The following is a 14667-nucleotide window of genomic DNA, read 5'->3' on the forward strand; positions in this document are numbered from 1 at the left end:
CCCAGCGCGCGGAGCATCAGCGACCAGGCCACCTGACTCGCTGTTTGTAAACTCTTCTCACCCAGCCACGCCCCTTCCTTCCTCTCGCCCACCCTTTTCGCGTCTATATCTGCATAATCCCGCCTTTCCCTTCTTTGATTGGTCTTCCGCATCGTCACTCCTCCGCAAGGGCCGGACTCCAGAGGGGCGGAAGGCGGGGCCTCTCTGGCGACGTAATTAGCATAGTCCCGCCTCCCAGAGCCGCCCTCGGGTCGAGCGTTGATTGGGCCGGCGGGGGCCTACGCGACGGCGCCGGGCTCAGCGAGTGGCGAACGCGGACTGTCAGTCGGCGGGGCGGCCGGCCGCACTTCCGCCTCGGTGTCAGTGGGTCGCGGGCCTGCGGGGCGGGGGCGGGGCGGGCAGCGGGACTCCGCGGGCGCCGGAGGGACGGCAGTCCAGGTGAGTGACCCGGTCGGGACCCCGACCTTATGTCTCCCGGGAACCGCGCCCGGCGTTGGGCGGGCGGGCCTTGGCCTCGGGCGGCAGGGAGGCCGGGCCCGGCTAGGGGGGAGCCAGATCCTCTCGCCCCCCGCCCCTTGGCCAGGCCTCGACCCCAGCCCCGGCCCGCCCGGCCTCCCACCGCCAGCCAGCCCGCCGGCCGCGTCCTGGGTCCGAGGAAACTTGGAAGGAAAGTTGGCTGCCGGCGGCTGGGACGGTCCGCGGGCGGGGGCGGCGGGCCTGGGTCTCGGGCGGCTGCCCAGACCCCGCGTCTCCGGGCAACTGCGGCCCCGGCGCTGGACAGCCGGCCGCCGCACCCGGAAGTGGACTGGAGAGCGGGCCCGGGCGCCCTCCAGCCCCTCTTAGTGGCAGGGATGCGTCGGGGGCGCGTTGGGCAGGGGTGGCGGGACCCCCGACTTTCCCTTGTGTCTAAGGTCGCCGGCGTCCGCGGTCAACCAGTCTGGAAGGGCACGGGGTGAAGAGCCAGTTTCCCCGCTCGTGGTGCAGCCCTCCCTCTCCTGCCCATCCTCTCCTGCCCTCCCCTCCCCTGCCCCGCGACCACCTGTGGGTTTGTCTGGGCCCTGCGAGGTTTTGTGCCCATGTCCACCCCCTCCCCTGCTCTTCCTTTTGTTTTTAATTTGTCAACTTAGCAGACTGTACTTACTGCAGAGAGCTCTCCACCTAACACATATGTTAGATAAGTTAGATATGTAATCTGATTTTAAAAGCTTCCTTCTCTCTGCAGTTACATTTCAGTAATCAGCAGAATAAATCTTGAGACTTAATAAGCCCAGAGCAAGACTACTGGGTAATCAGCAATCAGTCTTCCCAGATTTTTCTGGGAGAAGCAGCCGGGTGGTGGTAGGATGTTCCTGGCACTCTTTAGTGTGAGGATCACCTCCCAGGAAGCTGGGTTCCTCCTTGGGGTCAGTCTAGGACAAGTTTTGGGCCTCCCAGCAGCAGCAGCCTGTGCCTTAGTCCCTTTGCTGGGGCGGCCTGTGCACATTTGGAGACGTGCTCACTCAGTGCAGTTCAGCAGACGTCTCTGGGGTGCCCGCTGCATGCCTGGCTGTGAGCTGCAGGCCCTGTCCATCCAGTGGGGCTGGGGAGCGGCGGTGTCCTGGGACCCCGTCACTGTGGCTCCTTGTCCTGGTGGCAGAGCGAAGGCTCTTCCTGACTGTGCCCTGGGCAGTGTTTGCCCATCACTCCTGGCCTCAGTTCCTTCCTCTGTGACACATAACCATGTTCCTGGCAGGGCTGATAAGACAGCAGATGAAGCGCTTGTCTGCAGCAGTTCTGACATGTGGCAGGTGCACAGTTGTTAACTCTCTGCCCCCTGGTTGGGGACAGGAACCTTATGGACTGCACTTGCTCCTTGTCCTTCGCAGCGCCTGGCAGGGTGCTGTCGTTCAGTCTGTGGACAACCGAAGTCTCCTTAGAGCTTCCTTTTTCTGTTTGCTTCACCTGTCCTTCTGTTAATAAGCTCTTACCTAAGATGACAGTAATACCTGACAAGTATTGTCCAGGACTGCTGTAAGCACGTTATATTCACTTGATTCATGTGGTTTTCACAGTAGCCTCCAAGACTCTTCCTTAGTTCCATTATCCTGTGTCTAGTCATGAGAAAGCTGAGGAACAGAGAGGTTAAGTGTGTACTTGGTCGGCTCAGTTGAGTCTGACTCTTTGAAACCCCATGGACTGCAGCCCGCCAGGCTCCTCTGTCCGTGGGGATTCTCCAGGCAGGAATACTGGAGTGAGTTGCCATGCCCTCCTCCAGGGAATCTTCCCAACCCAAAGGTCGAACCCACATCTCTCGTGTTGCAGGTGGATTCTTAACTGTCTGAGCCACCAGGGAAGCAGAGAGGTTAAGTAAGTTACTCTGAATCACATAGGAGTAAGTTATAGAGCAGGGATTTGAACCGAGGCAGTCTGGCTCCAGGGTCCACATCCTTAAATACCTCTCTGTACTGCCTTTTAAAAACCAACATTTTGCTTTTCAAGGACCCTTCAGCGGTTTTCTTTGGAACGTTTAATTGCCTCATTACTGTGTGTCAGAACTTTGTTTCTTGCAGCACACATAACTGATAGATTTTCATTTGGAGTGAGCGTGAATGTTTATGAAACCGTTTAATTTCTTCTGAAATAAAGTAGTAATTCTCCATCTGGCTATCCAGGATTTTGCTGAAGTACCTTGCCTGATGCCCAGTTCTGCAGTCAGTGGGGAAGCCGCTAATGTTCGCTGTGTGAGAGGGCAAGTTGAGGGGGCAGGGGTGACATGGATGGATAAGCTATTGGGCCCAAGCCTGTGGTTTTGAATTCATTTCTGTGCGAGCTTGATGCGGTGAACTTAAGGCTGTAAACCATGCACTGAGGGCTTTCCTTTTTCCTCCTAGGTGTATTCAGAGGGGTCAGGCTCTGGCTTGCCATTTTCAAAAGCAGTGTCATTTCAGTGTTTAAAAAGTGCCACTTGACCTTTGTACCACTGCATCTTATCTAGGCCCTCCAGGAAATGCTGGCAAACGAGTCTTGGATAATACTTAAAACCAGCCTGACTTTAAAGATCTTGATGCAAATCTGGGTAAAATCTTCAGCTAATTATGAAATGTGGGAAACATTTTATATATTCTTATACTGTCTTCCGGAGAAGGCAATGGCACCCCACTCCAGTACTCTTGCCTGGAAAATCCCATAGGCGGAGGAGCCTGGTGGGCTGCAGTCCATGGGGTCGCGAAGAGTCGGACACGACCGAGCGACTTGACTTTCACCTTTCACTTTCATGCATTGGAGAAGGAAATGGCAACCCACTCCAGTGTTCTTGCCTGGAGAATCCCAGGGACGGGGGAGCCTGGTGGACTGCCGTCTATGGGGTCGCACAGAGTTGGACACGACTGAAGCGACTTAGCAGCAGCAACATACTGTCTTCAAATGATTTCTTTAGTATTCCTGTGAAAAGCCAACACCCATCTTTTCCTAGGAGTTTGGCTGTGTGGGTATAAGGCAGGCAAGGCTTGCGTCTTTGAGCAAGGGCTGTGATGCTGGTCCTCAGGTGGCTAAAGTGTTCTATCTGAGAGGTTAGGAATCTTCCTGGACATGGTCTGAGGCTCTCGGGTTCTGGCCCCCTGGCTTTCTTTGACGGGAGGAAAGTTACTCATCTGCTTTTGCCTCAAGAGTGCTGGCCTGTGAAGTGGGCTATTGCGTAGGTTATATGTGAAAGTGTAACTGAGCGGACCTGGCACTGTAGTAGATTCTCAGTAGACTTTCAGTCGCAGACCTGAGAGCACTGAAATTGACCTCTCCCGACACTGACACAGACAGACAAATGCAACTTATCAGTGAAAGGAAACCAGGGAAATCATTGGTAGGTAGGTGTGCAGTTCTACTGAAATGAGCTACAGTAACACTCTTAAGATATGACTATTCAGGTGGAGTTGTCTGGAAAACCCCTGGACCCAAGCAGTATCTCTCGTGGGGCTCAGGCCCACAGACAGAAACTTAGTGCACTTTAAGATTGAATTGATATGGATACTGGGAGGAAGTTAGCATTTGAACATAATTGATTATTTACAAATACTTAAATCCTAAGAATCGTTAATATTTCAGGTCTTAGTTTGGGACTTTCAATGCAGTTTCTGTGCACAGTGATTAATTTGTGTCTCTGCTGCAGTGTGTACTTGTCAAAGCATTTTTGCTGATAAATCCCAGGCATTGGCGTTGCAGCCATATTGCCCTCTGGCTGGAAGCGTGTGTGGAATACTGGCCCAGCCCGGCAGCTCCCCTTAACAAACACGTAATGAAATGGTCACTGTAACCCATCCAGGAGCTTTGTGGCTCTTATTTCCTGTTTTTTCCAAATTCAGAAAAGTACTTGGGGTCATTGGGCAGCGTTTGAAAGCATCACCATCTTTCAACTGGCTTTCCCAGTGATGCAAACACTGGTACCTGTGCAATGAGCTGGACAGTGGAGGTCGGCCTTCAGAAGGGACTGTGTTTAGAGACGTGGAGGTATGGAGACCTCTCTGCCTGATGTTTGTGTGTCTCTTTCTTTGCTTTCTCATTTCATCAGTGGAGTTCTTGCAGGATTTCTTTTGAGATGCAAACTCTGAGTCAATGCTGGCCCGGTTGGCCCCTCACCAGCCCAGCCTGTAGCCTGGGGGCCTGGGGGGAAGGAGGTCTGCTCACCCCTGGGCGCTGGGGTCATGGCAGGAGGAATGATCTGTGTGGCTCTGGGTGAGGCAGACCTGTCTGACCTTGAGCTCATACCTTTGTCAGAGCGGTGGGCCCACCGGCCTTGACAGGTGCCCCGGAAGCACTGCTCCACACGGGTACGCAGGTTCTTGGGGGAGAGCCTGGCATGAGAAATGGTCTTGTGCAAAGTCTTCCTGAACCCAGGTTCTAGAAGAGACGACGGCAGCCGTGGGGGGCAGGGGTGGGTGTGTGTTTTACTGAACAAATGAAACGCTGGTCGTGAGAAAAGATCAGCTGTGACCTGGCACCTGTGCCACCGTGCTTGGCTGAAAGGTGAGTTCCACTGTCGCCTCCAACCAGGGAAGTGTGTGCTCCGACGGCCAAAGCAGGAAGCTTTGTGGGTGAAAAGGAGCACCTTAGAGAGAGCTCCAGCAGTGACAGGTGTGAAATGGGGCCGTGACTGGGGAGGGCCAGCACATCTTGTCCCCAACTTGGTACCAGTTGGGCACCAGTGCCTGTGTTCTGAGGAAGCATTAACCATGGGGCATGTTCCAGCACGTGAGGGAGAGGGCTGGAGGGCCCGGGGCTGCCATGAAGTCCGTCTTGGAGGTGGGGTGCTGTGGGTTCAATGGCAGGGCTTCTTACCAGAAGATCTTGTGCAACTCTGTAAAAAGTGGAGGTTCCAGGCCCAGACCTCACCTCCTGGGAGCGGGCTCCTAGGCAGGAGGCCCGGGTCGTGTGTGTGCCCCACTTCTGTGACTCCAGCGGGGCTGGTGTGCTTGCCAGGGGTTAGGGTCTACTACAGGGTCCTAACCCATTTTGGGTCAGGATCAGGGACCACCTCCACCCCCTACCCCTGCTGCCCCTTGCTTTGAGAAGTGAATAAAGAGTCTGAATCAGGTTCCTGGGGAAAAGAATGAACTCAGACAGAACTTTGCAATTTTTCCCTTTTCATTTCTCTCTTTTTTTCCGAGGGGTGGGGTGGTTAGAAATTTGTGGAGTTCCCTGACCTTGGTTAGTGCTCAGGAAGTGCCTGGGGCAGGTGTGACTTGGATGGTGAATTTCTTAGCAGGTGAAACCGGTCAGGGGAGCGAGCAAGTGTGTCCTACTTGGGCAGGAGCTGATGGGGAAGGACCTGGAGTGGGAGAGGGAGCAGGCGAAAGGGTGAGGCTGTCAGGCTGGTCCCTGCCCCATGATGGATGTGGCATCTGGAGCATTACCCCCCAATGTGTCCAGGCTCTGGTCCTGCTCATGAGAGATGGACCTGCTGCAGGAGGGGCACTTCCATGATTTCTCCCGGCCCTCAGTGTGCTGCCTCCACAGTGGCTGCGGCTCTTGTGGTTTTGTGTGAACACAGTCCCAGAGGCTGTGAACGGGCTCCCTGTCCAGAGCTCTCTCACCCACACCCCGGCTGCGTTCACACCACTCTGCTTTACGCTTTACTTGTGTTGATTCAAACAAACGCATTTGCACAGAAGAGCATCCATTCATCCCGTGCAGTCCTTGTCTGCGGTGCTGTGCGCTGGGTCAAAAAGTGTGTCCTAAAGTGAGCACCAAGACGCACTGTCTTGGTGCTCGCCACTGCACAGGGGGAAGTTGGACCCCAGGGGTGGGGGTGGGGGGCGCATGGGACTAGACTGAGTCTGTTGTGGACAAGTACATGGACAGGGGTCTCAGCTGCTGCTGAGGCCCAGCAGGAAGTGTGGCTCCTGGGACCGGGCTTGTTTGCCCTGTGGGGTGGAGAATGGTAAACAGTGGGTGATTAATGCAGCTGTTTACACAGCAGAGAGGTTTGCTTACCTTCCTGAGTCTGGAAACTTTCAGTTTCTTGCCTGAACCCCTAACAACCTTGGCTAGTCATGTGCTGACTGTAAACTGCTTGCTAACTGTAAACTCCTCTGGGGCTAGGCTGCCCTGGCCCCCTGGCCTAACTCCCACCCCTCAGTGAAGACATTTTGAGGTCCCTGCAGCATCTTCATCTTGTGATGAAGATCACGCCACCCTGCAGAAGGCTGGGGCTATGGAAAGTCCACAGACAGAAAATACACACGTACTCATTTTGCCCTAAAAGAGCACCCTGATGGCACCTCAGGCACAACTAGACTCAACCGGATTCCATCGAGTGTAAGGAACCAGTGTCCAAAAGGCCACTCTCGGTTTCTCCCTGTGGTCCCCGAGGTGCATGTGGACAGGTGCTCTGCAGATGACGGCCAGCCTTTTGAGAGGCCTTGCTGGGAGCAGAGTGGGGTGTTTACCTTATTCCACCACCAAGCGTTTCCAGCCTCAGGAGCGTGATGACCTGATCATTCTTCAGCAGGTAGCAAAGTGCGCATTTCAGTGAGTTCAAGATGTGAAAACCAGGACAGCTTTGGAAATAAGAATAAAGGGCAGGCTTGGTCTGATGCTCTTCTCTGCGCCATCTGTGGCTGGTTGGGAAGGCTGCATGGACCAGGCCAGCTCTGCTGCCACCACCTGACTTGTGTGCAAAGGCCAAGTGGGGCCACCGGAGCTTCCTAGGTCCCCATGTTGTCCCAACCCAGTGAGGCCCTGCAGTGCTCTGTCTGCGATGGACACCACCCGCCACGTTGGCCACTGGAGTGGAAGGGATTCAGCTGGGTAGCGTCACAGAGAAATAAGCATTGGCTTCCTCTCTGCATGAGCTCAGAGTCACCTGTGGCCCTGTGGCCACTGCTCTGGACAGAGCAGGTTAGAGAGAGTACTTCTAGCGCGGCACTGGAGTTGGTGCAAACTGAGTACTTGTGTCCATTAAGTCTTGTTCTTTTCCGAAAGAAAGAAACTGGGCACAGTGGTGTGGTGGCAGGAGGAGGATACGTAGGAGTCGTTAGGCATCCAGGTGACGGGTGGGCTTCCTTGACAAAGTGGACATCTCAAAACTGAAACAGTCAGTGACCACAAAGGTCACTGTTCACCCACAGTGACACTGCCACATGGAGGGGATGCGACCTCGGGAGGCCCTGGGACTGGTGGTGTCCCTGGGCCTTGTAACTTCCTCAGGGGACGGCTGGATAGGGAGAGCCTGTGGGCACGCTTGCCCTGCCCCAGGATGAGTTGGCATCACCCAGCATTCTCGGTTCCCCTTTTCCAGATTTAATTTTCCCATCCCCATGCTTCAGCTCTTCAATTCCTCCAGATACTGAGGGAGTCCATTATGGGCTAAACTCTGGTTTTCACACTCAGAAGAGATGCTGCTTCCACATTCTTGGTGGTCATCGCAGCCTGTGTGCTCTGGTAACGTGGAAGTGTCTCTGTAGCATCTCTCTCGGGTCTGACAGGACAGCCTCAGGGGTGTGGCCAGGTTGGTCCCAGCCAGATTGCCCACAGGAAGGGGAGGCCCTAGGGCAGTGCTGGGACCTCTGGTCTGTTCCATCACTGGCCCGAGACTGACTGCTGCCCTCTGCACTGTGCGTGGGCTTGTCTGTCTCCAGGAAGAGTTTGACCTTGACCTTGATAGTTGTGGGACAGTGAGAGACTTATGGACAGCCTGGGCTCTTGCCGGCTGCTTCTCCCTTGCTTCTGTCTCTGACTCATTCTTGACGGAAATCCTATTTTTTTGCATCTGATGGGTTGAGCACATGTCCTATCAGGGAAGTGTGCCCCCCGGCTGAGGCCCTGGCCGGGTCTCACCCGCAATTCCTTTGGGGTCACCTGCTCCATGACCACCCTCTGGGTGTGAGCTCTGGGGAGCAGGAGGTGGGAGTGGATGGTGGGACCAGGCCTCGTGGAGTCCACTCTGTGGGCCTTCTGGCCAGTTCTTCTGTACCCTTCTTCAATTCCCAAATCCGCGCCCCCGCCCCAGCCCGGTGCTCTAGTTCCCTGGTCTCCCTTGGCCCCTTGCCTCTCCAGGTGGGAATGGAGATGGAAGGTTTTGGCTGCATTCGTTTGAGCCATTACGAGGAGCAGCACACCCTGAGGCTGGAGTGTGGATGGGGCTTGGGACCCTTCTTAGAGAGAGTCTCTCATGAGAAGCTATCAGGGTTCGAGGGGAATTCTCCCTTTCCAGGGCAGTGCTTCAGAGCCTGGCACCCAGCGCGTGGAGCTCCCTGCACAATTGTTCATTTCTTGTTTGTCTTACTTGCTAATGTATTTTTTTTCCAATTTAGAAAGTTGCAGTAAAATACACATAGCATAAAAATTACCATCCTGACCATTTTTAAGTGTGCAGTTCAGTGGTCGTATATACAGCCATCACCACCATCCACCCCAAATCTCTTTTCATCCTGTGCAATTGTAAAGACCCATGAAGCACCAGTTCCCCATTTCCCCTCCGCCAGCCTCTGACAACCGCCTTCTTTCTGTCTCTATGAATTTGACTCCTCTACGGTCCTCGTGTAAGTGGAATCACACAGTAATCGTCTTTTCGTGTCTGGTGTATTTCATTGGTCATAATGTCCTCAAAGTTCATCAGTGCTGTGGCATGTGGCAGGGTTTCCTTCCTTTTTAAGGCTGAATAACATTCTGTCATGTGTCTGGACCCCATTTTGCTTTTCCCTTTGTCTGTGGATGGACACTTGGGTTGCTTCCATATTTTAGCTGCTGTGAACATGGGTGTGCAAAAAATTGAAAGAATTGCTTTCAGTGCTTTTGGGTACATACCCAGAAGTGGAATTGCTGGATCACGTGGTAAATCTATTTTTAATTTTTTGAGGAACTGCCCTACTATTTGCCACAGCAGCTGTACCATTTTACATTCTTACCAACCATGCGCAAGGGTTCCTGTTTCTCCACACCCTCACCAAGACTTGTCAGTTTCTGTTGTTTCTGACAGTAGCCATCCTCAAGGGTGTGAGGTTGTGTCTCATTATAGCTTTGATTGCATTTCCCTGATGATCAGTGAGCTAAGCATCTTTTCATATGCTTATTGGCCATTTGTATGGCCACTGGATGTGAAGAGCTGACTCATTTGAAAAGACCCTGATGCTGGGAAAGATTGGGGGCAGGAGGAGAAGGGGACAACAGAGGATGAGATGGCTGGATGGTATCACCGACTCACTGGACATGGGTTTGGTGGACTCCAGGAGTTGGTGATGGACAGAGAGGCCTGGTGTGCTGCTGTTCATGGGGTTGCAAAGAGTCGGACACGACTGAGCAACTGAACTGAACAGAACTGAACCGATGTGTTCTCTGGTGAGATGTCTGTTCAACTCTTTTGCCCATTTTTGAATCAGGTTGTTTATTTTTTGTTATTAAGTTTTAGGAGTTCTCTATATAGTCATGATATTAATCTGTTATCAGATGTATGATTTGCAAATATTTCCTCCCATTCTGGTGTTGCCTCTATACTCTGATAGTATCTAACGCACAAATTTAAAAATTTTTTCATGAAGTCAGTTTGTCTAATTTCTCTCTGTCTCTGCCTTTGGTGCAGTTGCAGGACACCTGCGTTCGATCCCTGGGTTGGGAAGATCCCCTGGAGAAGGGAAAGACTACCCACTCCAGTATATTCTGGCCTGGAGAATTCCATGAACTGTATTGTCCATGGTATCGCAAAGAGTCGGACATGACTGAGCCACTTTCACTTTCATCTTGGTGTCTTATCCAGTAAATCATTGCCAAATCCAAATTTATGAAGGTTTTGCCCTATATCTTGCTCTTAAGAGTTTTTTAGTTTTAGATCTTACATTTAGGTCCTTGATCCATTTCGAGTTAATTTTTGTATATGGTATAAGATAGGGTCCAACTGTATTTCCTTGCCTGTGGATATGCAGTTTCCCAGCGCCGTTTGTTGAAAAGATAGCCCTTTCCTTCTTGAACGGTCTTGCTTGGCACACCTGCTGTCAGAAGTCAGTTGGCTGTGTCTGTGAGGGTCTGTCCCTGGACTCTCTCCTTTCCACTGGTCTCTGGGCTAGCGCCGCACTGTTTCGATTACTGTGGCTTTGTAGTGAGTTGTGAAATCAGGAAGTGTGGTCTTCGGGCTTTGTTTTCCTTTCTTCAGTTTGTTTTGGCTATTAAAGGTCACTTGACATTCCATATGAGTTTTAGAATGGATTCTTCCGTCTCTGCAGAAAACATCCTTGTTGCTTGATAGGGATTGTATGGAATATATAGATTGATGTGAATTTTATCAACATCTTAATATTCAGTCATCCAGTCCATGAACATGGGATGTGTTTCCATTTGCTTATGTTTTTCATTTCTTTTGGCAGTGTTTTATAGTTTTCATTGTATGGTCTTTAACCTCCTTGGTTAATTCCTGAGAACTTTATCCTTTTAGATGACATTGTAAAAGGGATTGTTTTGGGGATTCCGTTTTCAGACTGTTCACTGTAAGTGTGTAGAAATAACAACTGATTGTTCCACGTCGAGTTTGTATCCTGCTACCTTGCTGAATTAATTTATCCTAATAGTTTTTTTGGGTGTGTTTGTGAAATCTTTAGTGTTTTCTCTGTATAAGATCACATCATCTGCAAACATAATTTCACTTCTTCTTTTCCAATTTGGATGACTTTTATTTCTTTTTCTTGCCTAATTATTCGGCCTAGATCTTTCAGTACTGTGGTGACTAGGACTGGTGAAAGTGGGCATCAGTGGTCTCCTGATCTTAGAGGAAAAGCGTTCACCACGAGTGTGATATTCACTGTTGTTTTTTCATTTCTGGCCCTTATTATGTTCTCCTTCCATTGCAGTTTGTCAAGTATTTCTATCATGAAAAGGTGTTGAATTTTACCAAATGATTTTTCTGCATCAGTTGGGATGATCATGTGTTTTTTTTCCCCTCTTCATTCTATTAATGTGATATATTACATCAATTGAGTTTCATGTATTGAATCATCCTTTTGTTCCAGGAGTAAATCCCATTTGGTCATGACATGTAATCCTCTTTAATATGTTGCTAAAAGTATTATGTTGAGGACTTTTGCATCTGTGTTTGTAAGGGATATTGGTTTGTAGTTTTTTTTTTTGTAGGGTCTTTGCCTGATCACATAGATGGGGTTAGGAAGTGTCTATTCTTCTTAATTTTTGGGAAAGTTTGAGAAGAATTCATATTAGTTCTTTTTTAAATGTTTTGTAGAATTCACCAGTGAAGTTGTCAGATCCAGGGTTTTTCTTTGTTGGGAGATTTTTGATTACTGATTCGCCTGCTCAGATTTTCTGTTTGATTTAGGCTTAGTACTTTTTGTGTTTCTAGGAATTTGTCATTTTATCTAGGTTATCCAGTTTTGCAGGGTTCATAGCCCTTTCTTGTAATCCTTTTGTTTCTGTAGAATGAGTAATGTCCGCATTGCAATTTATGATTTTCGTTTTTTAAGTATTCTTTTTTATTGGTCCATCTAACTGAAGATTAATCGATTCTATTGATCTTTTCAAAGAACTGACTTCTGGTTTCACTGATTTCCTATTTTCCTATTCTTATTATTTCCTTCCTTCTGCTAGCTTTGGCATTTGTTTGTTGTTCTTCTCCTTCCTTAAGTTGTGAGGTTAGGTTGTTGATTTGATATCTTATTTTTTAGTGTAAGTGTTGGCAGCTATAAAATTTCCACTTAGCTCTACTGTCACTGCACTCCGTAAACTGTGGTATGTTGTGTTTTCATTTTCCTTTGTTTATAAGGATTTCCTGCTTTTCCCCTATAGCTTTTTTCTCTGATCTGTTGGTTGTTTAAGATAGTTTTTCGTTTTGTTTTGGCAGTGCCGGGCAGCTTGTGGGATCTTAGTTCCCTGCCCAGAGATTGAACTCAGGCAGATTGAACTCAGGCCACTGAGAGTGAAAGCTGAATCCTAACCACTGGACCACCAGGGAATTCCTAAGAGAATGTTACTTATTTTCCAAACTTCATGAATTTTCTAGTTTTCCTTCCGTTAGTGATTTCTAACTCATTCTTTTATAGTCAGAGAAGATGCTTTGTATGATACAGATCATTTAAAATCTGCTGAGACGTAGCCTGCAGCCTGACATATGGTCTGTCCTGGAGAGCGTCCCACATGCGCTTGAGAAGGTGTGTCCTGTTGTTGGGTAGAGTGTTCTGGATACATCTGTTAGATCTAATTGGTTGATGGTGTTGTTCAAGTCGTCTGTTTCTTATCTTCCATCTGGTTGATGCTTGCTAATGTATTTTAAAATTACTAAATAAAATTTATATTATTTTGGACAGTTTAAATTCAGAATTGACATTTAACTGCAAAAGTAGCTTTAGAATTTTCAAATTATTGGTGAGCTTTCTTTCTTCGTGAAGATTGCATCTAGGTTGCCTTGCTCATTTTTGAGCAGAGAAGTAACACACAATTTGACTCTTTAGTGAGTAGACCTTGGAGATTAACCACCAGGTCCCTAAGCCAGCCACTTATTCCTCAGTGACTAGGTCTGTTTTTCTAAGAAAATGTAAAGATGGGTTTGTAAGACTTGAGTGTGGGTATTCGTATATGTGGTGGTGGACAGTCCGCATTTGGAGCTGGGTCCTGGGAGCATGGGGCAGCACTCTGGGGGTGGGCACCTTGAAGAGAGGTGAGGGGCTCTGTGGAGGGCAGGCACCTTGTGGGGACCTGCAAGCCGTGGGGCGCCCTGGCTATCCCTTGATGGGACCTGGAGGGAATGCTCACTGTGGGGCTTGAGGAGGGGCTGCAGAGGGAGCCCCTGGAGGCCCACAGAGATGTCCAGCACAAGCTTACTTTTCTGCGTTTTTCTCTGGACTTAGAAAAGGAAGCAGCTGATTTGGAAAAAGAGTCCTTTCCTGAAACCCTGTCTTCTCTGAGGCCTAGCAGACACACCGGAGAGGAGGCTTTCTGCTCGCTGCCCACCTTAGGGTCCCTCCATGAGTGTGGGCTGGGTCGGGGGCCAGGACCACCTTGGGGTCAGAGGCCACTCAGCAGGGGACTGAGTATGGAGGGTCCCACAGCCATAAGGCTTCTGAGAAGAGGTCAGGTGGGCAGCCAAACGGAGGTGGGACCAAGGATGCCCTGCCCCCATGCCCCTGGGGCCCCACTCCCCCTGCCCCTGGTCCCCCCCAAACTCAGGAGAGGCCTTCCTCGGGAGCTGTCCCTCCCAGGCGTACCCTCTGTCCTGAAGGAGGTAGATCACTGCTGTCTTATGTTGACCCCATGGTGGTGGCTGGTTTCTCCTGGCACAGTGAAGACCGTACAAGGTGTGTGGCTTTTAGAACGACTCCCCCGGCATGGCCTGGATGCTGGGCGGGATTAACTGTGCACCTGCGGGTGTGTGCAGGTCTGAGGCGGCTGCGAGGCTTCTGGCCTTGACTCGTGGCGCCTCCTGTATGGGGCTTGGGTACCTGGTGGTGGTTGGACCACAGATCTGCATGGCAGGGTCACAGGGCTGCAGCCATGTCACGGTCCCAGCTATTGGCTCAGCTCCTGTCTTCAGTGTTTGTCCAGCCTGACATCTCACTTTAAGCCTGACCTTCATTTTAAAGACTTTCCATGAGTTTTGATTGATTTACTTTTAACATTGGGACTTTTGTTATGGGCAAGGAAGCATATAAAAAGAAAATACCGTGGCTTTGAACATGCCTTCTATTATGGGAGATATTAAAGGTACAGAGAAACAGGCAGCACAGTGCCATGGTCCCCTGTGAGCCTATCTCATACCCAGCAGTTCACCAGCTCCTGGCCCATCTCATCCCCTTAACCACCCTGCCCTCTCCCCGAGTCATTTTGAAGAAACTCCCAGACGTGCTGTTGTTCTATCCAATTTGTTTCAGTGCATAGCTCTAAAAAATAAGAGCAGTTTAAAAGATACAGTTATGACATGTGTGCCTTTAAGTATCTTTTGGGGGTGTGAAGAAGCCGAAGTTGAACGGTTCTATGAAGACCTACAAGACCTTTTAGAACTGACACCCAAAACAGATATCCTTTTCATTATAGGGGACTGGAATGCAAAAGTAAGAAGTCAAGAAACACCTGGAGTAACAGGCAAATTTGGCCTTGGAGTACAGAATGAAGCAGGGCAAAGGCTAATAGAGTTTTGCCAAGAGAACACACTGGTCATAGCAAACACCCTCTTCCAACAACACAAGAGAAAACTCTACACATGGACAT

At 50.2% G+C, this 14667-nt stretch overlaps 1 protein-coding gene across 1 annotated transcript in view; it reads left to right on the top strand.

Annotated features, from left to right (window-relative positions):
* Positions 1–354: 354 nt before the first annotated feature.
* OSBPL2 (oxysterol binding protein like 2) overlaps positions 355–14667 on the top strand; it is a 36399-nt gene continuing 22086 nt past the window's right edge. The window contains exon 1 of the mRNA XM_027559077.1: positions 355–438. The gene's annotated coding sequence lies outside the window, so the exon portion shown is untranslated. The remainder of the gene's footprint in view (positions 439–14667) is intronic.

The sequence above is a fragment of the Bos indicus x Bos taurus genome, chromosome 13 (assembly GCF_003369695.1).
Source record: "Bos indicus x Bos taurus breed Angus x Brahman F1 hybrid chromosome 13, Bos_hybrid_MaternalHap_v2.0, whole genome shotgun sequence".
Taxonomy (NCBI): domain Eukaryota; kingdom Metazoa; phylum Chordata; class Mammalia; order Artiodactyla; family Bovidae; genus Bos; species Bos indicus x Bos taurus.